The sequence below is a fragment of the Perca flavescens genome, chromosome 14 (assembly GCF_004354835.1).
Source record: "Perca flavescens isolate YP-PL-M2 chromosome 14, PFLA_1.0, whole genome shotgun sequence".
In the NCBI taxonomy this organism is placed as follows: Eukaryota; Metazoa; Chordata; class Actinopteri; order Perciformes; family Percidae; genus Perca; species Perca flavescens.
The window spans coordinates 6,050,903-6,076,499 of record NC_041344.1 but is presented as its reverse complement, the minus strand read 5'-3'; the positions used below and the strand labels follow the sequence as shown (position 1 = coordinate 6,076,499).

Here is a 25,597-nt window from a genome sequence, read left to right as displayed (position 1 = left end):
AGCCTGATTGTAATCGGTAGACTACCCACCACATTATCTTCACTTCACCTGTTAAACTGACACTCTGCTGTCCTACTGTTATTACAGACATGAACTAACCACAGACAGGGGCTGCAGAATGAAAATAGGGGAAACACCGCAATGGATATTTGCAGTTATTTTTTGCTTTAAAATTATACGGGAAACAAGTCTAACATCAGTTTATGTGTATCCTGATAGATTCAAAAACATGTTATGCTCCTCTCATGCTTTTAAAACATCTAAGACTGCAACTTCAGTTCATGTCATTGTCAATTAACCTGCTCTGTCTCAATTATTGAATGCAAAACCCCAAAGTATTCTGTTTGAAGTCACTTCTGACAAAGAAAGGATGGAATTAAACTATGGAATTTTTACTCTAAAATGATTAATTAATTATCAAAATGTTCTCAGATTAATAATCAAAGCACATCAATTATTGTGCAGTATAGGATTTTTCCCAGAAACGAGTGTTGGGTCTGGTGTCATTTTGTTGGGCTGGGGGCCATAACTCAGCATAACTCTGATGTGAAAGATGCTAATTCTTGTTCGTTCATTGTACTTGGTAATTAATCAGATTCAGAGTCTGATTATAAATCGTGTTTTGGGAGGCTGCAGTGTAATGTTTGCTTGTTAGACTGTGAAGCTGTGAGCGTGTGGTGGTTTGGTACAGTGTGTGTGAGGCTACTGGCCTTTGAGTGAAAGGTCATTTGTGTTTGTGCACGTAACTAAAGTCTCTGCAGTGGAGTCCAAAAAAAAAAAGACCATCAGATACAAACAGAAGGCCTTCTTCATAACCGTAGATGTTCTTCACAGTCATGTAGATTTCAAAATAATTAAGAGCTGTGATTTCCATTATAGTAAAATAGCTCATGAGTGATGATTTACTGTGGTAATCAATTTGGTTATGCAGGGCTTGACATTAACTTTTTGAGGCACTTGTCTTTCGAACAAGTACATTTACATTTCACTTGTCCATGAACAAAAGTCACTTGTCCGGGTAAAGATTTATCATTTTATACATTTTTTTGTGTTTTGCTAATGCAGAATTTGAATTTGAACAAACCGTTGAAAGCATCCAAACTCTATCAACATTAATAAAATTCAGTTTAAACAGTAGAAACAAATGTGTCAAAATTAATAGATTTCCCCTTCAACAAGAAAAAAGGATCTCCAGACTCATAATACAAAGTTATACTTTGCACGCCGGTGTGGAGAAGTTAATATATTGAGATTTTAAGTCAATATTTTATAGTTTCTCATTACTTTGATATTCTTTGTTTATATTCTGAGCTACTGAGTCAATATATTGAGATATATGTTTGGAAATGTAACATTTCAAAAGAAACAAAACAAACTTTAAAAAAAATGAAATTAGTTTCTTAGGTTTCCATTGTAACGCTTCCAACCAACAGTTTTTGTTTGGATTGATTGCTGCTGTCCTTAGAAAAGCCTCTGATACGTTTTCCTCGGGCTATTCTCCTGTAGTCTGCAGATTACCAGGCCATCGGTGTCTACGTTGGTGCTGCACCCTCTAATCTGTTTGGCACCAACGCTGAAGATCTCAGGGAAATGAATTTGAGACATTAAAGTATAAAGGAGAAGCGCTGCCTGCCAAATGGCCTGCTGGAGCTGAACGCTTCATTTAGCCAAGAACAGAGTTTGCCTCAGTCAATCTGCTCGGCACTTTTGGCGACGCAGTTGTGTTATTTACTTCTGAACCGATGAAATATACTCACATTTGTCTTTGAAAGAGAGATTTACGCAACTTTATTTTAATCTGTCTTCAAGGGTACACCAGAAAAGTAATTGATGTAGAATTGCACCTGTTTTATATCTGAAAATGAAACTAAAATGAGGAGGAGCAGCAGTAGAGAAGACAGTCCCGTCTCCACTCGCTGCACTGCATGGTCATCGCTCTGCTCACAGGAAGCTAGGAAATAAAACCTAAAAGTTAGGAATTAAAACCAGAAAGCAAAAAATCCAAACTGTCACCAAAACAGAACATTTATGAAGCATCATTGTTATCTGTTGCCTCTCACATCTGGTGTTAGGAACTGCAACTTGTTATTTTCCATATTCTCCAAAGAAAAACGACAGAATCATTTGTTTTAGCAAATGGCCCAAAACAAATGTTTACCTTCAAGTGACCAAGCCCGCCAGTTGCTTTAGGACTTTTGATTCTGGTCTGACAGTAGGAAACTGTGTGACATATACCAGACGCTTCTCCACAGCAGTGCAGAGGAGGGTCCTGCTAGTCCACACAGCACTCTGATAGGAGAAAGACGTGCTCTGGTTCATTGGCATTTGTTAAACCAATCACAACTGTCTTGGGTGGCGCAAAGCGCCGGACGCAATGACGGTGCCTCTGCTAAATAGCCTTGGGAAGGAACTTGTTTTGGTGGAACATGTGTACGTTCAAAAGTTGTTTTAGTCGTGCAACAGAAAACTCAGATTGGACAGATAGTCTAGCTAGCTGTCTGGATTTAGCCTGCAGAGATCTGAGGAGCAGTTAACCATAGTCCTCAGAAATCCACCGGAGTTTAGAACGCCAACACAAAGAAAGCGGAAAGTATGGGACATCCGGCTGAAAATGATGGACATCCGGGAGATCTTCCGACGGGACTGGAGCAACCCCCTAAATGATTCTTCGTCGATATAGACTGTAGAGCAACAAAGTCCACGCAGAAAGGAGGTCAATGTTTTACATATATATGGCTGGGCCAATAAAACGATGGATTTTGATACAGCTGGCCGCTGTTCCTTTCCCATTTTCTATCCACAACTAACGTTGATTTCTGTTAACCATGATGACAAAGATTCCCTAACCTTAATGAAGTACATATTTTACCCAATCATACCTTAAACCTAACCACACCTTAACCATAGCAACATTGATCTGTCTTGGTTTTGGATGGGACTGATAAAGGATGTATTCTAGCATGTTATATCAGAAAACGTGTATGCGTCATTCTAGAAGGCAGTTACAAACCCCGCTTTTTGTTGTTTAAAGGTCCCATGGCATGAAAATGTCACTTTATTAGGTTTTTTAACATTAATATGAGTTTTTCCCAGCCTGCCTATGGTCCTCCAGTGACTAGAAATGGTGATAGGTGTAAACCGAGCCCTGGGTGTCCTGCTCTGCCTTTGAGAAAATGAAAGCTCAGATGGGCCGATCTGGAATCTTCTCCTTATGAGGTCATAAGGAGCAAGGTTACCTCCCCTTTCTCTGCTTTGCCCGCCCAGAGAATTTGGCCCCCCCATGAGAGAGAGACATCATGGCTTTCAAACGAGCAAAGTGGCAGTTGGTCAAGGCCACACCCCCACCCACCACCTTTGACCTCATCAAACAACTTGTTTTCAAGGTTGTTAATTCATTTTTCAGTTTTGTTTTCAGATTGTCTCAGCGCTGTTTGAGCACATTGTTTGGTTTTCTTTGAGAGCAACACAGACCCGATCGTTTTGGTGAACATAAATGTCCTTGCTGTCATTTGAGTACGATATAAACTAGTCCAGCTTTAACTTTGCAGGTTATTTAAGATCAAAGAGAGAGCAAGAAAAAAAAAAGAGAGAATGGTGAAACAGCACCAGCGGAGGAGGGGACAAAGAGATTGAAAAGTTGGATTTGTGCCAGAAAATGCTTTACATTTGAAGTACTGCCTTGATTTAAGTGCTCCATAAGGACTAATACAGCTGCATTACTGCACCGCTGGGACACAGGTGGGAGAGGGAGTGAGGGATGAAGCACAGGCAAGGACGGTAATGAAGATGGAAAGGAATGAAAAAAGGAAATTAGGGAGAGGAGATAACTTGATTGTCTAGCTGCGAGTTTAAATTCAGGGTTATGTATTCCAGGAAGAGGAGGGGCAGGGCCGGCGATTGCTATAGGCGACCAAGGCGATTGCCTAGGGCGTCAAATGTGTTGGGGGCGCCGTGTCGCCCTTAGGTCTACTTCCCATTAATAGAATTAGAACGACAAGCAAAATAAAACGTGTTTATTAAGTATGATCATCCTTGGGCGCCCCCTCAGCCACACGTTTACTTGTCAACCTTTCATTACGCAACGTTTCCCGTCTCAGGTCAGACTCAAACACACGGAGCTCTGAAGCAGACCTGTGCGTCGCTTAATGTCCACTCTCTGGATAAATAGAGACGAGCAGCGGCACAGACACCAGAGGCATCGGACCGGGGGTAAAACCAATACTGATTACCAGGGCCCAATGGGAGAGAGGGCCCTTGAAAAGTCTGGAATATATTTTATTTTACCTGGATATTTTTATTTCCTAATAACATTTCATAATGCATATCAGATGAAATGTAAAGTTAGTGTATTGGCTGAATAACTTGGTTGATTGACCCACTACATTTTGTATACAAAAAGGTCTCACCCCCCCTTGCTAATGCGCCAAATGGTTTAGTCCATCTGCACGCATTTTGTTTATGTTAGTTGAGCATCTGGTGGAGCGCAAACTTCTGCTGTAGAAATGTCTTTCTCAAAGAAAGCAAAATCAGGCTACCAAAAAGAAAGGAAAGACAGGAGGAGGAGGAGAGAAAACGAAAGGAGGGGAAACAATTGGTAACTGACTTCTTTTCAAAGAAAGGTGAGCACAAACTAAAAAACGAAATCCATGGTGCTAAACTGCTTGAATATCTCCGTGACTGAGACAACCCATATAAAGAGCAGAACATACACTTGATCATTTGGTTATACTTGTAATCTGAGGTAAAGGCTAAATACATAAACACTAACAATGCTGTTTGCATACAACAGACCATTGTAATAGCCTCATTTAAAACATGTTTAATTTTAAATTAATAGGCTATAATGTCTATAATTAGCAGTAATAGGCTAGTCAGTGTCATAGGTAGCTTGGTAGCTCTTCGGTAGATACATATCATGTCAACATTATAGTTATGTCAGATTCAGTAGAAGCAGATGTTAACATTGTGGAACACATGGCCCTCAGTTTCAGAAACTGTCCCACCAGGGAGTGGAGTAGCAACAGACCCCTCATCCTCCTCTTTGGATTGAGACAAGGTGAGCTTATATCAAAATTAAAGCAAACCATGTTTAGCTATTTTGACTGAAAGGTGTTTAGTAACACTAACATGTTAGTGTGTTTTATTATATTAGGTTACAGTTAGGATAAGAGGTTAATATCAGATGTATCCTTCATAGAGAAAGATGATGGAGAAGATGTGATTGAGGATGATGGGAGTGAAGACAGCAGGGAGCTCTGAGGACAGTGTGGAAATGAGAGATGAGGAACTGGAAAGTAGGCAGAGCAGTGCAGACCAGTTTTTGCCAGAGGATCCAGGACTATGGACGCGCTCTGCTGTGGACATGCTGCAGCAGATGTGTCCCTATTTCTGCGTAGTTTTGTGTTTCCACCTCCGATGTAGAGCAGCGTAGCCTACAGCCACTTCCCTAAACTGTCTCATTCAGAGACCAGCGTCCCAAACAGGGCTCTGAGTCTGTCAGGAGGTCTGAGATCTACCGTCTCAGCAGAGATATCACATACTGCACAGCAGACTATGGTCCAGGTGGATTATTTTCTGAAATACAGTGACTTTATTCTTGTAATAGCTTATTGTATTATCACTTTATTTTTCTCAAAATATCACAACTCCTCCAAACCTCAGAGAACACAGAGGAGATATACTGTATTTTGAATGTGCACAAAGTTTTGAACATGAGCAGAAATCTTGCTCAAACACATCTGAAATATTACAGTCCAGGAGTTTATTAATTCATTAAAATGAATTCATGTATCATTTAGGTGAATAATTTTAATATGCACATTTAAGGAGGTTACTTCCTCAAAAAAAGAAGCAAAAGTGGGAAGAGTAAATGATGCCTAGTGACTCAGATATATTTAGAAAAGTCGATCTACAGGAGAATAAATAGTTAAAAGCAATACAGAATGCCTGAGAGCCTTACTGCAATATATTCCATTATGTTTTTATATTTGGATTGTAATCTATGTTTCCTTTTAGATAAAGATATTTCCAGTATAAATTGTTTCAGAAAAAGGATAACAAAAATAAGTGCATAAAAATTCACCAGAATGCAGGAAATTAAGTATTTAATGCTCAAAATGTTCAGGGGGTGGACCCCAAGACCCCCCAAGTATAAGTCACCATGCACACAAATCTGGAAACAAAACACTGGCCTCTGGGTTGCCAGACCAGTTATGATTAGACCAAATGTTGGTGCCGTCTAACTTACATGGAAGCTAGAAACTCAAATGAATATACATTTCTACTGTATCGCTGACACAGCGCTGTGGAGATCTGGCAATGCAAGACTAGTGGGGGGGGTGCAAAACTCAATCTCGCCTAGGGCAACCAAAGGACTAGAACCGGCCCTGAGGAGGGGTGGACGTCAGAGAGGAGAAAAGGAAAAAGGAACATAAAGGTGATCAGCAGGGCGGAAAAGAGGAAGCTGCCACGAACAAGCCATTTCCACAACACGCTGCACAACACATGGCCGCAGATTCACACACACGCACATCGAACCAGACTCACACACACACCGACGCAGACTCACACACACACAAATACACAAGTGAGGGACAATAGGTCCTGACAACTCTCTCTAGCAGGCCCTCGCCTGTCTGCTACCATCACTCTGGGCAGTGTGCGTGCGTGCGTGCGTGCGTGCGTGCGTGCGTGCGTGCTTGCGTGCGTGCGTGTGTGAGGTGACACGACACATGGCCTGTGACAGTGATCTGAAGTGAAGTCGGGAGTCTGACTCACCTCCGCTTCAGCAGACGCTCTGCGCCGACACCCAACACTAAGGGAGTCCTGCTCACTATGGCTTGTCGGGGTAATACCTTCATCCATCCATCCGTTCATTTTTTGTCTGACTGTGTGTGTGTGTGTGTGTGTGTGTGTGTGTGTGTGTGTGTGTGTGTGTGTGTGTGTGTCTAGCATTTATTATCTTGGGCTACCCTATATTCCCTCAAGCTTCAGGAGGTTTCTGTTTGGTACTTGATGTCCTTAGTTATCCCCAAAAAAACACAATGTTTCTCAATCTTATTCAATCTGTTATATTTACAGATATATAGATATATTTGAAATGAATTACGGTCATATTTATTTCACTTTTATTTTACTTGTATTTATTTTTTAACCTGGGTATATGGTTTCAACTTAGTTTTTGTTAACTAGAACTATTTTTCCCTGCTTAATTTCGTTTTAGTTTAGTTTACTATAATAACCCTGCCATGAAAAGGACTTCACTTGAACTAGAAGAACTTTTCGATCTACAGCTACATCTTCACGCTGACAGAAGCTGTGTTGGTACAATTCGCAGACTGATCTCTAGAAGTGGCGTGTGTATGACACGCCAATTCGTATGCCATTTTTGGCGTGTTATCAAGACGCATACTCGCTTTTTAGCGTGTTTATCAACGCCGTTTGGCCTCCATTGACTTACGTTACCTTGCGATTGTGTGTGTATTGACGCTGTAGCGAGTAGTATGAAAGGGCGAAAATCCGCGTTGGGAGGTTGGTGCTGGATGGGTCAAACGCAGGACTTTCACCAAGGAGGCCGTGGATCGTGTCCCGCGTGTCACATTTCCTAAACCCAACCGTCGCTTTCTTCTTTTCCTAAACCTGTGTGGTTTCTAGTTCAACCTCCTGTAATTTGATTTGATCTTTTTCTTAGTGTGGGGTCCTGTGAAGACACTTCCACACCCGGGGGAGAAAATGCAGTTTTAGTAAATTTGTCTTCATAAATTGATGTTTCAGCTTGCTGTTCTGCTTTCCTCAAGGCATACTGTAATTTCGAAAGAAAGAAGAAAAAAAAAACAGTAAAGCTTTATCCAGGCAAGCAGCTTAAGAAGACTCACAGTCTATGCTGATGGCTGAGCAATTTTGTGGGGTTTCTATAAACAAACACTGCTTTCCAACATGGATTATTACTGTAGGAGACATAGGGAGATGTGCAACTTTGTAACAACAGTTTGCGTTTGGCCCGTTCCTGTTCCAACATGACAATGACCAATACCCCCACCCCCCCGTGCACAAAGCCAGCTCCACAAAGAAATGGTTTTCTCAGTTTGGTGTGGAAGAACTTGACTGGCCTGCACAGAGCTCTGACCTCAACACCATCCTTTTGGATAAACTGGAACGAGTCAGACTATCGCCCAACATCACCTCACTAATGTGTTTAAGGGATGAGCATGGGAGCAAATCTCTGCAGCCAGGCTCCAAACTCTGGTGGAAAGTGGGAAACTACAAGAGGAGGCTGTTAAAGCTCAAATTGCACCGATCTGTTGGCCAATTCCAGTCACAAGTGTCTGCATAGTACTGGAAATGGATTATACAGTATGCTGTAGTCTGGGCACAGTTTTTTTTTTTTTTATTATTATTATTAAATAAGATGAATAGATTTTTTGTTGTGGAACTGTTGGATATTGAACAGTATTTTTTCTCCCTGCCCTTCAGGTCAGAGATGCTCATGGCCACCTATCAATCAAAAATATTGACCAGATGCCTCACTCTGTGTATCCATCACCCTCTGACTTGGCTGGCTAGATCACGCAATCCATCTACAAAAGTGTATGTATGTTTTTCTTCACACACACACACACGCTACTTGTGTCAGTCGGTCCGTCAGGAGAGGCAACATACTTCAGTCAATACTCTGGAGTTGGGGAGGGAGGAGGGTTGTCCTGTGTAAGGTGATACCTCAAACACAATCGACGGAGAAGAAAAAGCACAATGGAGTGGTAAATTGTTAATAGTTTAGCTTAATTAGAACAACTGTTAGAGAATATTAGGGCTGTGTAGAGAAGATGGAGTGTAAAGTTTTATTTACTCATTCATGGCCAATACGTCGTGTTGTTGAAGCGCCGCCTAAATGTGCAATTCTAAAAATAAAGTCTCCTATTTCATTTGTATAAAACGACGCAGACCAGTTGAGCAGGAACTATTGGGCTGGGTGCTGTGTTTACTGACGCCACCTTACAGAACTTTTGAGTACTGAAATTCAAGCCGTTACCTCTTGAGTGCCATTTCGAAAAATGTGAAAATGCCCGGTGCAGCTTTTAGTTACTTTCCAAGCAGCTTGTCACATCCCTACTAAAGATTCATGGGGCACGGCCGCTTCAGGCTTCCATGTTGAGAAGCTGGAGCAGGGACGTGGGCACAGAGACATTGTGATTTTAATTTAGAGGGGAAATGAGGAGACGAGACACAAAAAAAAAAGAGCCTGAAGGAAGCATCGCCTTCTTTTTCCATTACTGGCCTAATCGATTTTGGCTAAAAATAAAACCGGCAGGACTCCGCTCTGATCGTGTAGCATTCACGTATGACCGCACGGGCCAAGTGTCACATCAGATGCATTATCCAACCTGTGTTTATTTAGGTGGAAATGGAGCTGCTGTCTGCCAGACTGTGAGTCTCTTCTTTACTCTCTGTCGCTGTTTCCAACTGAAACACAGAAGCCAAAACAACACTACACTTGCAGACTGATGGATCAGATTACATCTCAGATGGCACCAACATTGACAAACAAACGCCTGCCTAATGTATAGATTTCATTATTAGTATCCTATATTGATGTTTGATGACAGTAAATCTGCACAGCTGAATGTCATGAGGCAATGTTTGGAAGAACAACGTAATAGTTTTCATATTTTCGTGTCATTTAATCTTTTTGTCTAATTCAGCACGTTCAGCACTATGAGCATGTAAATTGTGGGCGAGCGCCTAACCTCAGTAGTAATATTACTGCTCATTGAGCCATCCGATGCTGTATAACGGCCGTTCTGAAGCAGGAAATCTGTTAATTAAGGGCTTTGGGGTTGAAACGTGAACAAAATATTCATGATTTCCACTCAGAGTTGACTAAATCCTTTACTTCTTTCTTATTTTCACAGCTTTTTTTTTTTACTTGCGGTAAAATAGGAAAAAGTCAAATTGTTTAAATGATTTCAAACTTTACGCAACCGGTGATGAGCATCTTAGGGCTCTTTCACACCTATAGTTCAGTAGACTCGGTGCGATTCGAGGGTGAAGTTGCAACATTGTTGCATTTGAAATTTGGTTTGGTCAGCATTCACGCTGCACTTTGTCAAACACGCCAAACATTGTAAAAACAAATGTCGCGCAGTTGAAACGGTTCGCTGGTCTATTGGACAGAATATCCGAGTGGAACTCGCCGACACTTCTGGTCTCAGAAACAACGTCTTGGGTTTTCTGGTTCTGCTTTAGTGTTTCTAAGGCTACGTTCAGACTGCAGGCCAAAGTGGCCCAAATTGGGGTCAAGTGACCAGGTCAGGCTTCTTCAGAAGTAGTGTGAACACTCAAATCTAGCCCAGATCTGATTTTTTCAGATCAGATTCAGGCCACTTCCACATGTGGTCCTGAATCCGACCCAGATCTGATTTTTTTCAATGTGACCGCAGTGTGAACAGCCAAGGCGCCCACTCTCCCCGCGGGGAGGGGCGGGGCCCCCTGCTTCCAGTGCGGCTGTTAACCGGGGCGGACTGTCCTCAGTGTTCCCCAACCGCGCGTCGCATCGCCAGGGCGGGGATTGGCTCACGTAAAAAGATGATGTCAGCAACCCCCCCCCTCCGACCCGCCTGTAAACACGGACCAAGGAGTTTAACGCGCTTGCAAGTCGGGGTCGCCCCGTGGTGCAATGAAAGTGAAGGTGGGATCCCGGTCCCTCGGGGTCGGGCGCACCACCGGCCCGAGTCGCCGCACCGCCGGGGAGGTGGAGCGTGTGCGAGGGCGAAGCCAGAGTGGCGGAGGCCCGTAGCGGTCCTGACGTGCAAATTGGCAGGCCGGTCACACAGACCTCTTTAGTGAAGCTGCAGCCATAACCCCGCAAATTTGTCTCTCTTTCTCTTCAGTCTTCTCCTCCTCAGCACCTGTGCATTAATGTTATGGCTGCCATTACACAAACATTTTAATACAAAATAAAAAAAATAAAAGCTGAATAATAAATAAAAATGCTGACTTCCTCCATAACCTCCCTAACTTTAGCGCAACAGCGTGCTGCGTCTGATGTCATTGTTATTGTTCTTTTGCGCATGCGGGTCAGTTCAAAACCGCAAACAGTTCACACTGGAATCTGATATAGGCCACGTTTTAAAAGGTAATGTGAACAGACAAAATCGGATCTGAGCAAAAAATCAGAATCAGGCATTAAGACTTGCGGTGTGAACGTAGCCTAATATTTAAGAAGAAGGCAAACAATATGACAGACAGCGAGTGAATGAAGGGAGAGAGAGAGAGAGAGAGAGAGAGAGAGAGAGACAGACAGGGAGAGAGAGATGATGATGTGACAGTTATCCCTTAAATCATATATAAGTCCGTGAATTGTGTGCAAGGTTGAAATTGCAGGCTAGTAAAGTCTTAGGTTCACTTCCTGTATTTGGGTCGGATCGCGTTCTCACTTGAAGTGAACCAAACTCCAGTTCACTTGGAAGCCAACCAAGACCCCCGGTTTCAAGCGGACCAGAGTTTGGTTGTTTTGGTACTCGCTCCAGAGTTCGTATGAGCTTTCACACCGCCCCAAACGAACTGGGCTATCCGACGACATGCTCCGCAATCGGTTAAAAAGAGCCAAACAGTTCATGTGTGATAATATTTAAGAAGAAGGCGAACAATATGAACAACTGACAGACAGTGAGTGAAGGAGAGAGAGAGAGAGAGAGAGAGATGATGATGTGCTGTCCCACGGACGATCAGCAATGTATGGTCATATTAGGTTATGGATCTGACAGCATCCTTTAAATCATATATAAGTCTGTATTGTGCAAGGTGGAAATGCCGGCTAGTAAACGCACGTTTTAGGTTCACTTCCTGTATTTTTGGGTGGGATTGAGTTCTCACCTAAAGTGATCAAACACTAGAACCCCGTTTTCAAGCGGACCAGAGTTCAAATGAGTTTGGTTAAAACGGACCAAACAGCTCAGGTGTGAAAGCAACCTTATATTTGTCCCCATTAGACTGAAACGACTGGCTGACCAATCAACATGTGGAGCTATTTCAGAACATAACATGTTTGACATCACTGCACTAGGTCTAAATCATAAATATCAGGCTACAGTAAGAAGATTTCCTCTCTCTGCTATAAACTCATTTACTTGTGAACTAGACAGACAAGAACAGACAGCCAGTGTACTGAATGAACAGACGTCAGCTGTAAGGTAGTCTGGATCGGTTCATTAACCGGATAGTTCCATCACGGCTGGAAGTTCTGCCGGATGTCCTTCACTTTCCTCCACTTTCCTCTTTCTTTGTGTTTACTTTAACATGCTCATATTATGCTTTTTGGCTTTTTCCCTTTCCTTTATTGTGTTATATATCTTTTTTGTGCATGTTATAGGTTTACAAAGTGAAAAAGCCCAAAGTCCAGCCCAAAGGGACTTACCATCTCCAACAGAAAACACTGTTCACCAACTGCTCCAAACTGCTCTATTGTAGTCCAGCCTTTACTTCAGAGACAAACGTGGGTCCCTTTGTAACACATGTTATAATGCTCGCCTAGCTGCTAGCGTGGCACGCCCTCATACTCTGCTTCTGACTGGCTAGTAGTCCTTACTGCGCATGTGTAACTCCCAACAAAGATGGAACAGAAGTGAGATGCCTCACCCGGTAGCTAAAACAGAGAGCTCAACACAGGGTGAAAAGAGGAGCTGCAGCAATGTGCAGTACAACAAATATATGGCGTTTTTTGAAAATTAAACCATGTAAACCTATTCTGATATAACCTCTAAATACAATTATGAACCTGAAAATGAGCATAATGTAAGCACTTTAAACTCCGGTCACATCAAGCAACATTAACCAGAACCTCTGATTAACGTAACATGCTGAAAATGGCAAGTTTTGAAAAAAATGTGGATTGTGCAACAAGGCAGGCCTGCTTGGTTCTTTCAGGGAATGATTGTAATGATTTACAAAGAATACGTTTACGGCATTTCCTCTCTACCTGGGACGTTTTGAGATCAATAGTTGGGATTCCTGTGGACGTAGTACACACTGGTAAGAGCAAATGAGGTTTAACCACGTATCCAGCTAATTTAAATAGCTCACGTTACTGTATTGTGTGACAGTTAACTTCATTTAATATTGTATGTGGCGTTTTTTATTTATTTTTTTGCGGGGTGCAAATGTTCCACCAAAACAAGTTCCTTCCCAAGATTTTACAGAGCCACCGTCGCTGGGTCCAGAGTTTAGCGCCGCCCGAGAAGATTGTGATTGGTTTAAAGAAATGCAAACAACCCAGAGCGTTTTTTTTCTCCTATCCAGGAGTGTATTCTCCTGTTGCCAGACCTTCCTCCGCAGCGCTGTTGAGATAGGGCTGGCAGTGTGAGACTATAATACTGTAAGGCAGCTGGAAATGTACAAACTCATGGGTGTTGAGTCACAGCCTCCAACCAACTCTCACACGGTCTCACGCTGAATACGAGAGAACCTCACCGCCACTTTTAATGAAAAATGTATTATGTGTTATGTGTTATATAGGCCTCCTCCGCACACAATGTGCGCCAGGATTATCTCCACATTTCAGCACCAATATTGGTCCGTAAACATTACAGAGAAAGCAAAACTTCAGAATCAGTTGTATTGGCCAATTGTGCTTTTGCATACAGGGAATGTGGGCAGTAAATAATAATAATAATAATAATAATAATACTATGATTAGGTGAGAGAAGACTGTCTCACAGACTCTGGTACTTGGCTACAAGTCTGTCTTTTCACAACTTTCTTCACTGTCAGTCTCTGGACTGGGACACAGGACTGACTATAGTAGTAGTAAAGGGACAAACACAATTGCTAAAAACACAATTAGTTGATCACAAAACACCTTCCATGTATGTTAAGTCAATTTCATTGCCTCAGTTTGAACCGTCCAGGATGGATTCCCACCCTCTCACATCTTTGAATTGATTTTATTTCTATTTTTTGCAACATCTAACGTTTGTTTTGCATCCATCAAAAGATTGAAACCTTAACTCATTGGGTTTTTTTGGGGCCATTTGGGTGCAGCACAACAAGCTGTAAACGCACTAACCAGTTGGCTGTTTACTCATCCCGATGAATGTAAGTCAAATATTCACTCTTCTTGTAGCTCTCTCTCTAGCTAACTCCTCTTTAGCTGCTAATTGCTCCATTACACTTTGTTCACCATCTAATGTAAAAATATTGATTAAAGCAGCTTTAAGTAGATATTTAGCTGTCTTAATCAATTATGCTTATGACTTTAATGCAGTTGAAATCATAAGATGTACAGTATTTCGTCGAAGCATATCATTTATGTTGAGTGTCTAGATGACTGGATTTTGACAACATCTAAACACTCCACTATAAACTGTAGTGTTAGGTAAATACATGAAGAGACTGTGAACCATCAAAACAAGCTAAGATTTTTTTTCTTATGCTCTTAAGTGACAGTTAGTGTCAGAGAAATTCCCAACGCCTCCAGTGTGAAGTGATAACACCTGCGATTAGGCACTCGGTGAGAACAACCAGTCCCGCTGCGCTTCACTGTATGACCTCATGCTTTTTTACAGAATGTATTAAGGAGGTCTGTATCTCGTTTTGTTTTTTTAAAGCAGCAAAAATATGTTTTGATGTTGAATGAAACCCTGTATTCTGTTCTGCAGTGTCCAACTCCAGCTGCACTTCGCTACATCAGCACAATTATTGTAAACAAAAAGAGCAGCAGCGAAGAAGAAGAAGAAGAAGAAGAAGACATCCGGCCTCAAACAACCTCCATGCTGCGCTGCTCGCTGTCAGCCACTGGCTCGGATTTGGAGGGAGATTTGTCGGAGTGAGAGCGGTTGCTGGAAGCTGTTCTTCCAGACAAAAAGGCTCAGGCTTTCAGAGTCTCTGATGAAGACAGATTGTGAAAGAAGTCACCCCCAACATGTTTATTCTCTCCAGAGGGGAGCAGCCTTTTCTGCATTATTTTTTATTTTAAACGACCGAGGTATTATCAATCATTTGACGAACCACCTCTTTCCCCGCGTGTAGATATTTGCTGCTAAATCCAAAAACACCTCAAACCACACTGGAAGCAGCTAGAAGTTAGAGCCATGCCCAAACATTTCTTCTGTGGGGAGTTTTGCCGATAAGTCTAGTCCAGGGGTGTCAAACTCACTTTAGTTCATGGAACACATAACCCTAATTTGATCTCATGTGGGACAGGCCTTTAAACCACTCCAGAAACTTTATCTGCCGCAGAGTTTCTTGTAAGCTTGATGTTGGCAAACGCAAGTTGCTTCTGCTATGACAGCGTTCTAAGGCCACTGTAGGAAAAACAATTATGTTAGAGGAGAGAGGGGTAATATTCTGAGAAAAAACTCAGAACTTCTAAGATTAAAGTCGTAAATTTACGGAAAAAGAACTCCGATATTCTCTGAGATTTAAGTGGAATTGGAATATATTCTCTGCAATTTTTTACACTTTGCAAAGTCATACAGTGGGCCTGATTGGACCCTTAGGCAGGCCCGTTCTGGCCCACGGGCCGTATGTTTGAAACCCCTGGTCTAGTCGATAACGATCTACTCTGAATAAAAAAAGAAGACAGAGAGGTGCTGTTGAAAGCTGCAGAAAAAGCTAGCAAGTGCAGTGAAGATTTTTATATACGTACATATCAAACTACTGTTTCCAAGGTCAACTGAATTCTAATTCTGGCATGTTGTTTTTGAAACTAAGGTTAATTATGCTGCGGTCTCAGAAATGTCTTGTTATTAATTCACAGTAAAATGTGCCTAAAGTTGGGTGAGTGTTCCTTAAAGGTCCAGTGTGTAACGTGTTTAGTTGTTCATTATGTTTTGTTGCCCGTTTACAAACTTGTCCTTTTTCATGATTATTTACCACCACCATCAATTCCAAGTATTCCTTTTGGCTTGAAATTTTACATTTGCGTTTGCATGAACTGGGGTAGACGTTCCATATTCATGCGCCATCTTGAACAACGTTAGCCGGTAAGGGACATACAGGACATACTGCTCCGCCTTCCACGTTTTCTCTGTCACATGATCAACTCACAGGTGCTGCTAAAGCTGCTAATGGGTATCGTAGCTTCCCGGACCCGGCAAGTTTGAAGAAGGAAACATGGAGGACCACACGTATTCAAAATCCAAATTTCAGGAACAGGAGCCTTCTTTGCACAGAAAACGAAAAAGGATATTAAAAAGAGCAAGAGACTGGCTTTTTGAAGCGTGAAGGCTACCGTAGCTGTAATACGTACTTTGAACTGCGTGGTGCGAGAGAGAGTTGATTGCGATATATGATCTCAACGCTAGATGGGAGAAATTCCCACACGTTGGACCTTTAAGAGTCCCAGTGTTCACGTTTATAAATCCCCTCCACTCAAAAATGTTTGTCTATACAAAGTTTGCCACTAGAGAGTGTTTTACATTCCTCTCCTGAAGTTGGAGATCTGTTTGCTGTGCACCCTGAAATCTGACACGCTTCTCTATCCCTGACCTGACGTACTTTTAAACTGCTTTTAAATCCGTCATTCACCCAAGAAAAGAGCAGATACTAAGCATCTTGGCTCAGCCTTTTATCTTTATTGTCATCATCTGCTACAGGCTAAATGACGGTGTCTGGCCTTGATAGAAAGCTTCATCTGAATGCTGTGTCCCCATCAGATGCATTCAGTAAGAAGGGTCTAACATAAATCCATCCACAAATGCTTTAAAAAAAAAAAAGGGTGTAATCCAATTTATTTTTCCCTTTCAAGACTGTAAAATAACTCCCAAATCCTCTCACCACCAAACATGAGTCCAAGTTATCGAAGTGATCGAATTCTGTGGTTCTTTCACAGTCTGAGCCGATCAGTATTGATCCGACACATCTGTTGATACGACTCTCTGGTGTGCATGAGCTTTGTAGTAATTGTTCCCTTTCGAGACTGAAATTACACCATTTGGTCGAACGGTGTCCTACAGACGTTACACCGAGCAGTGTAAATTCTTAAAGTTCCCTGGCATGTCGAAATATCTGAGAGGTTTTCCATTGAACAGATACATTTAGGCACAGTCCCGACTAGGCTGCATTGCAGTACAGATTTTGTATTCCGGGTACAGCAGTCTTAAATGTGCTGGGAAGACCTCTCCCAGCCTTTAAGCTCATAACAAATGCTGCCATACGAGCTTCTGCCAGCTGCAGAAGTCATCGCCTCTGTTACGCCCTGATTGTGAATCGTGGAGATGCAACTATAGAGAGATGCCTCTGAGTGATGACTGCTAAACATCAGCTCTACGGTCACTGGAGGATAATTGAGTGCAATGGCAGGCGGTGATGCTTTGGTTAAATGGCACTCCACAGGAAAACACCCAGCACTGAGCAACCCAACCATGGTAGTGCTGCAGCCATCACTCGGGTAATAGAAAGAACTGCAATACAAATTCACATGAAAGTAGGGCTGGGCAATATATCAATATTATATCAATATCGTGATATGAGACTAGATATTGTCTTAGATTTGGGATATCGTAATATGACATACGTGGTGTCTTTTCCTGGTTTTAAAGGCTGCATTACAGTACAGTGATGTCCTTTTCTGAACTTAGCAGACTGTTGTAACTGTTCTATTACTATCTACTTAGTTATCTACTTAGTCATTATATCCACAATACTGATGGTTATTTATCAAAAATATTATTGTGTAAATATTTTGTGACAGCGCCAATAGTCAACACTACAATATCGTTGCAGTATCGATATCAAGGTATTTGGTCCAAAATATTGTGATATTTGATTTTCTCCATATCGCCCAGCCCTACATGAAAGTTTGGTTTTTTGGCTGTTTTTTTTTTATTATTACTTGTTTGTATTATCTTCCACAGATCACAAGAGAAAATACTTTGATTCGACATTTGATTCACTTGCACAGAATCATGGGTGAGATGTGAACGAGAGAAGAGGAAATGGGGAAGGAGAGAGAGAGAGAGAAAAAGAGAACTGTTGACCCATATTTACTGTAACATTTTCCCTCTCCTCCCTCCGTTTCTCATTGACCTCCCTCTTTTACCCCGCATCTATTTTTAGCAGCAGCCGCTCTCACTCAGGCCTAATACAAGAATAGATGCAAGAAACGCAGCAGGAAGTGTTCTGCAGGCAGTGCATCGCCATTTTCAAGTGTGTCTATTGATCCCTGCAACGCTTAAGTTCAATACTTCGATCTGATTTTTAGGGGCATTTTGGTCCTTGAACTGTAGGAGGAGGTTTTATTGAACTATAAAACACTTAACAACAGCATCTCGCTGAAGATGATGGGCTCTATCGCCTTCTCTCTCCCCAGCAAGTCCATCCTCCACGTTCTTGTTTTTTTGTTTTTGATGTAGACGTTTGTTTGTGGCATCACTCTTTTTCTTGAAGTGCTGGCTGCACGACAATCCTCTACTTCTTCAAGCTGTCTGTTTTCTGAATATAAACCATTATTCTCACTCTGAATGAACTAGAAAGAATGTGGCCTATTCTCTGCATTATTGTTTTGATTATTACTTTTACCACACCTGAGTTGGTAAATCGTTGAAGCCACAAAAAAACTAAAGTATCTGATGGTGCTCTGTGTACTACGTTGGGTGCAGGGGAAAAAAGAACCGCCTGGAGGACATTTTTTGCTTTCATTTATGAATATTTGATATGTCAGCGAATAAATTATGAGCAGGATTAAATGCCCAAATGTCTTGTTTTATAGGCATTTTATGAACTTTAAACAACATTCTGACCCAGGTTCCTTTTTTATATTGCCAATTTGAGACTTTTGGCATATTTTGACCTTGTATTAAGAATTGTTGGGTAGTCAGAAAAGTATTAGAGCAAGTTATGTCATATATTGTTAATGTTTTGGCTCTGTATTCCAGCACATTCATGAAACAGTTACAATGAGGTGAAAGACCGTCATCTTTCAGGGTGTTTGGGTGTAGGACGTGTTGCCCCTGTTTTACTCCACATGATTCTTTAAAAACTGATTTCTGGACAACAGCTAAATGTCGCAACGTGATATCATGACTTTCTAAAGCCACGTGGCGTGTTATCGCGAGGCTACGTGTTGGTATTAGGAAAAGAAGAACGGGGTTGGGTTTAGGAAACGTGACAAGCCCTTTCATACTACTCTCTACGGCGTCAATTCACACGCAATCGCTAAGTCAATGGAGGCCAAGCGGCGTTGATAAACACGGCCAAAAAAAAAAAAAAAAAAAGTATGCATCTTGATAACACGGCAGTAACGGCATACGAATTGGCATGCCATACATACGCCACTTCATGAGTTCAGTCTGAACGTCGAGAACATAAAATGTGTGTATAGACATATAAATGCAGGGAATCCTCCAGATATGGATACATACTAGTGAAAAGAGGCTGTGTGGATTTTCTTAGAAACAATCAAAAGTGATGTTTACATTCAGTGTTTCTCACCAAAACTCAGGTTTAACAAACACGATGAATGCATTTCCTTCCTCATAAAACATTTGCAAAGCAGATTTTTCTTAAAAGTTTTAAACCTGCTTTGTTTCCTGACAAGCTGTCTTCTTCTTTTCTGGTTTTGCTGGTGAATTTAAGTTAACGCACCTATATATATATATATATATATATATATATATATATATATATATATATATATATATATATATATATATATATATATATATATATATATGTATATATATATATATGTATATATGTGCGTTAACACCACGTGCAGGTCAGTGGATTAGTGTGACACCATTGGCAGGAATGCGTATCACATAACCCGCGTGCAGAGACTGCCTTCACCTGAAAAACGCTCACATAAGTCGTTTGTTCAGGCAGCAATTAGGACTCATATTTACACTCTAGTGGCCAGAGTAATTAAAACTTAAAAAAAAGTAAGGCGACGATGTATAAGGATATGCTCTGGTTTAGACGTGCGGACCAAATGTCGCTCCTGCGGGAGGTATTTCCTGCCAACGCCGAAGGCGCTAATTTATTAGACGTTCCTGTGGGTGGTATTAGAGGGTAGGAATAAACAATCTATATCAGCGTATGGTTTGGAGGAATTGTACCATGTGCACACAACAACAACAAAACAGGGATCCACTCAGAACAACTGCTCCATAGTGATACCAGAGGGGGAGGGGAATCTCCAGAGTCAGATAAAAGAAGACTGTCCACTGTGAACTTTAGCATTGGCCGTTTGTTCAAACAGCTTTAAACTACCTTTGTTTATGTTTCATGCTGAAGCAGGAAGTAGCGTGAATAATAGTGAATACATGTGAACGAGGAGGTTGGGATGATTGGGCTTGCTAAGTGTTTGAGGGACAGAAAGTCAATAAAAACTAGGATAAACAATGTTCATAAAGACGTTTTTATTAAGACTGCCTTTGATCTCCTCTGTCCCTGCGAGCCAGCACCATCTGTGTTTTCCTTAAAGTTCAATCAAGTCCATCCGTAAAAGTTGTTTTATGTCTTAAACTCTGTTGCTAAGTGCTTAGTGATGTGGTTTAGACATTACCTAATTGTTTGGGCGGGACTACCTTTGATTTTCTGTTCCGTTCCTTTCTGTAGGTGGCTATTGCTATCCACTTCCCATTCTTAAATATTCCATTCCAACTAACTGAAAATGTAAAACACAACAAAGGAAGACACTCTAACCAGACTGGATCACATCACAAAAACGTGCATGAAATGTCCAGTAAATGCCCGATACAACCTGTGCAACCTGCATTGTTTTTCTACTTTTCCGTCCTGGAACAATGCCACACTTTATTGCTCTGTCTCTCCCACCCCTCCCCCATGTTTTAAGTCCTGATTTATAAGAAAACCTGAAGCTTTTGCTGCAGATTCAGTCGACCTCACTCTCAGCTCTCTCCTCACGGCGTCTGGAGAACACTTTTACAAAAATTAAAATATCAACCGGAGGGAGATGACGTGTTTCCGGCACACGGCTAACGTAATATGCTTTGATCTACTTTTGACACTGCAAATAATGGAGAGAGAGAGACGGGGGGAGAGAGACAGCCAGAAGTGATAAGAGGAAAGGAGAAACGCAAAGAGGAACACACCCACTTATGAAACAAAAATAACAAACACCGGGATTTTTTTCTTGGCTCTTCACACCACAAGCTCCTGTCACAGCAAACCAGTGTCCACTTTCTCCCCGTCCTCGCTAGTCACCAACCACCACCCCCTCCCCCCTTTGATCCCTCGCTGTCCGCCCGCCCAGCTCAATGACAAACAAAGGTCAAATGTTCCCTCCTTTATTTATTGAAATCTCCCAGCAGCCTCCATTTGTTCTCATAAAGGAGCTGATGAGGCTTTGATGGAGCGTTTAAAGACAAAGGGAGGTGATCGTCCTCTGGTTCTAACTGCGCGCTCGCACGTGTGTTTGTGTGTGTGTGTTTGTGTGTATCTGCATACATGAGCATGGGAAGGCAGGACACACCAGCTGCATGCTTTACTTATGATGATACACACACACACACACACACGTAGGAGTGGCCATGCTTTCCTTGAAATAGACAGCAGAGCACTTTAAAGTGTGTATCTTTCTTTGGGTCTTAGTGTCTATAGTGAAGAGGCCTCTGTAGAAGATTTAAAGCTGTGTGTGTGTGTGTGTGTGTGTGTGCGCGTGTGTGCGCGTGTATGTGCTGTTGTGCTTCCATCTTTGAGAGGACCGGTTTTAGACCTTGAGAGTGTGGACATTTTGTTTTGGTCCTTACTTATTCCAAGACATTGATTATTTTAACGTTGAGCGGAGCAAAGTTTAATTCTAATTTTTTTTCGTATGATGATGATTTGATACTATAAATAAAATTTTATTGAATGAAGGAATATGAACTACTAAATGACACTGCAGCTATCGAGAATAATTTTTCCAGTTTTTAAAGGTCCCATGGCATGAAAATTTCACTTTATGAGTTTTTTTTACATTAATATGCATTCCCCCAGCCTGCCTATGGTCCCCCAGTGGCTAGAAATGGCGATAGGTGTAAACCGAGCCCTGGGTATCCTGCTCTGCCTTTTGAGAAAATGAAAGCTCAGATGGGCCAATCAGGAATCTTCCCCTTATGAGGTCATGAGGAGCAAGGTTACCTCCCCTTTCTCTGCTTTGCCCGCCCAGAGAATTTGGCCCAGAGAGAGAGACATCATGGCTTTCAAACGAGCAAAGTGGCAGTTGGTCAAGGCCACACCCTCAACCTCCACCTTGCCCCCCCTCTCTCCTCCTCAATAGCATTTAAAGCTACGGACACAGAAATGGCACATGCTAAGGAAAGCTCATTGTGGGACTGGCTCTAGTGGTTGTAATTCTGCATTCAAGGCTGAATTTCGGGAAAGAGACTTCAGATACAGTATTAGGGGACCACTAAGGTATATATAAAAGAGACTTCAGATACAGTATTAGGGGACCACTAAGGTCTATATAAAAGGACCACTAAGGTCTATATAAAAGAGACTTCAGATACAGTATTAGGGGACCACTAAGGTCTATATAAAAGAGACTTCAGATACAGTATTAGGGGACCACTAAGGTCTATATAAAAGAGACTTCAGATACAGTATTAGGGGACCACTAAGGTCTATATAAAAGAGACTTCAGATACAGTATTAGGGAACCAATAAGGCCTATATAAAAGCATCCAAAGAGCACCAGTCATGGGACCTTTAATATAGGACAGAACAGTTGTTAGACATATTGCGGAAAACGCGTTTAAGCTTCAGGACTCTGGGTGGCGGTGTTGCTAAGTGAAGCGCCGCCAACTTTGCTGCTCATGAATGGCACATCATGGCTGTGTATAACTATGGTTAGGACTGTGGTTAACTGCTCCTCAGATCTCTGCAGGGTAAATCCAGACAGCTAGCTAGACTATCTGTCCAATCTGAGTTTTCTGTTGCACGACTAAAACAACCTTTGAACGTACACATGTTCCACCAAAACAAGTTCCTTCCAGAGGCTATTTTGCAGAGGCACTGTGGCTCTGTCCGGCACTTAGCACCGCCCAAGACGATTTGTGATTGGTTTAAAGAAATGCCAATAAACCAGAGCACGTTTTTCTCCCATCCCGGAATGCTGTGTGGACTAGCCAGACCGTCCTCTGCAGCACTGTGGAGGAAGGTCTGGCAATGCGGGACTAGCCGATACCTGCAGCCCAGATATCGCAACTGTAGGCTGTCGGGGGTGAAAAAGTTGGATCGGTGCGGGCATCCCTAATTAGCGCTGGTCATGTAGCCTACCGTTATCAATTGAGGACATCTGTACCTTTACAACATTCAACATTTTGGAGGATCCACTTTAGGTTAAGTTTGCATTGTACTTTGAAAATAGAACCTATGTAGCTTAGCTTGCTAATGTTAGCACCGACTAGTAGTTTTTCCAGTTTCTCTTTAAGACGATGATTTAGAGATAACCAGTCACAGTTAGGGTGGCACTGATGTCTTCTACCTTTGATTGACTCCCATTAGACGTTACTTTCCGTTGACACTCTGTGCTGTGTTTGTCCCAGATTGGTGCCTTTATATACAGTTCCTCTATTAAAGAGCTTTACAATGTCCCTTTCATTCACACCGTTGGCAACGAGCTAATGAGGCGCTGGAGAAACCATTGGGAGCAATTTGGGGTTCAGTGTTTTTCTCAAGGCCACTCTGGCATGTGCAGAGGCCTGTGTGGAACTTCGATTCAATTCAATTTTATTTATAGTATCAAATCATAACAAGAGTTATCTCAGGACACTTTACAGATAGAGTAGGTCTAGACCACACTCTATAATTCACAAAGACAATTCCAGTAATTCCCCCAAGAGCAAGCATTTAGTGCGACAGTGGCGAGGAACTTAAGTGATATTGGGAACTATTTTAGAGCCCAGGCACAGATATTGCACCAATCAAGTCACCAGTAACCTATTGAGTCAGTCTAGTAAGTTCACTCACACCTGGAGGAGACTAATGTACAGTAGGGGGGCGCTGTCACTGCCGGAAAACAAATACAACTGGAAGGAAGTTCTTGTTTTTTTTGGTAATTGCAATGGAAAAGGATTAGTGAAAATTAAATATATATATATATATATATATATATATATATATATTTAAATAAATTTTTCCCACTGGCCCTAATCCTCTTCTTGACCGAATAAGTAGAGTAGGCTGCACAAGTCACAACAAACCAATGAAATTCATTAGCAACAGTGCATTTTAATTTTAGTTGGAAACTAAATGCATCGATGGTCCTCACAACTATACGTAGCATATAGCATCGTGTATGTATGCTGCCGGCATCGTTGACTTTGCAAAATTGACCTACATGTGCAGAGCGTTCAGACTCACACCTGAGTTTACCGAGCCCGGTTCTGACTCATCCTGTGTGTGTGTGTGTGTGTGTGTGTGTGTGAGCGAGAGAGTGAGTGAGAGAGAAACCCGGTGTGCACTGCCTGCGTCTTCAATGTATTACGTCGCTGTATGACGCACAGTAGCGAGAGACAAGAGAGAGGAGAGGTGAGGATGGAGGAAAGGAAGAAGGGGGGAGAGAGAGAGAGGGAAGAAGGAAAACAGGGGGGAGACAAGATATGGAGGAGAGGGGGATTTTCTCAGACACCCAGCATGCAATGACCTTAGTTGTATGTCAAGGCGGAGGCCTCTCTCTCACACACACACACACACACACACACTCTCGCTCTCTTACACACACACACAACCGGTGTCATCCATGTGGATATGAGGATGTCATGCCGCGTCTTATTCCTATCACATCCCTACCGCTGGTCTGTCCAGCCTCTCCTCTCCGCGTCTCCGCTCCAACACACACACACACACACAGATGTAATCCCTATAGTAAACTACGGAAACTACACCCCCCACCCCCCACTCCATGTTACTGACAAAGAGCAGAAAATAACATTTGAAGCTCTGCAACTTCCCCGCAGGATTATTCTAAAAGTGTAAACCGGAACATTGTAGGCTATAGGAATATTTGTGCCGGTGCATCGCTTCTTCATCTCTTCTTCTGACCCTTTTTCTTAACATATCCGCCCTGCAAAACACACACACACACACATTCCGCTGCCTTTGATTCTCTCCATCCATCCCTCCCTCCACATGGCAGAATAAAAAGCGGTGTGTTCTTACTGATCGTCCGGGATCCTATGCAGCCCATGTTGTCTTACAGAGGCTCGTGCAGCTCGGGGAAAATAAAATCCATCCGTCCAGCGGTCATTTCTCCCCGGATTTCTTTCTCTCTTTCTCTGCGCTTTCCCCTCTCCTCCTCTTCTTTTTCTCCTCCTTCTCTCTGTCTCTTCTTCTTCACTGTCCTCCTCTCCTCCGTATGTGAGAAAGAGAGAGGGTGTGCATGTGCGTGTCATCCGCGTCGCTTCCTTTCTCTCCCTCTCTCTCTCTCTCTCTCTCTCTTTCTGCCTATACCGTCGTCATACACTCCTGTTCCCCCGTCATTGTCGATGTCGCTCTATCATTCTCTCTCTCTCTCTCTCTCTCTTCAGACACTTGGAGGCGACATCCAAATACAGTCCAGCTGTCAAAGGTAGATTAGACACACACTCCTATCAAACACACACCGGCTGAAGTGTAGCCTTCCAGTTAAGAGTTTGCTTATTAACAGGATCAA

At 42.2% G+C, this 25,597-nt stretch overlaps 1 long non-coding RNA gene and 1 pseudogene across 1 annotated transcript in view; one reads left to right on the top strand and one right to left on the bottom strand.

Annotated features, from left to right (window-relative positions):
• Nucleotides 1–15,783, top strand: part of LOC114568634 (uncharacterized) — a 47,318-nt gene extending 31,535 nt beyond the window's left edge. Inside the window, exons 7-8 of the long non-coding RNA XR_003694298.1 lie at nucleotides 8,473–8,586; nucleotides 14,652–15,783. This is a non-coding gene — a long non-coding RNA (uncharacterized LOC114568634). The remainder of the gene's footprint in view (nucleotides 1–8,472; nucleotides 8,587–14,651) is intronic.
• LOC114568633 (uncharacterized) overlaps nucleotides 1–25,264 on the bottom strand; it is a 57,542-nt pseudogene extending 32,278 nt beyond the window's left edge.
• Between the last annotated feature and the right edge of the window lie 333 nt (nucleotides 25,265–25,597).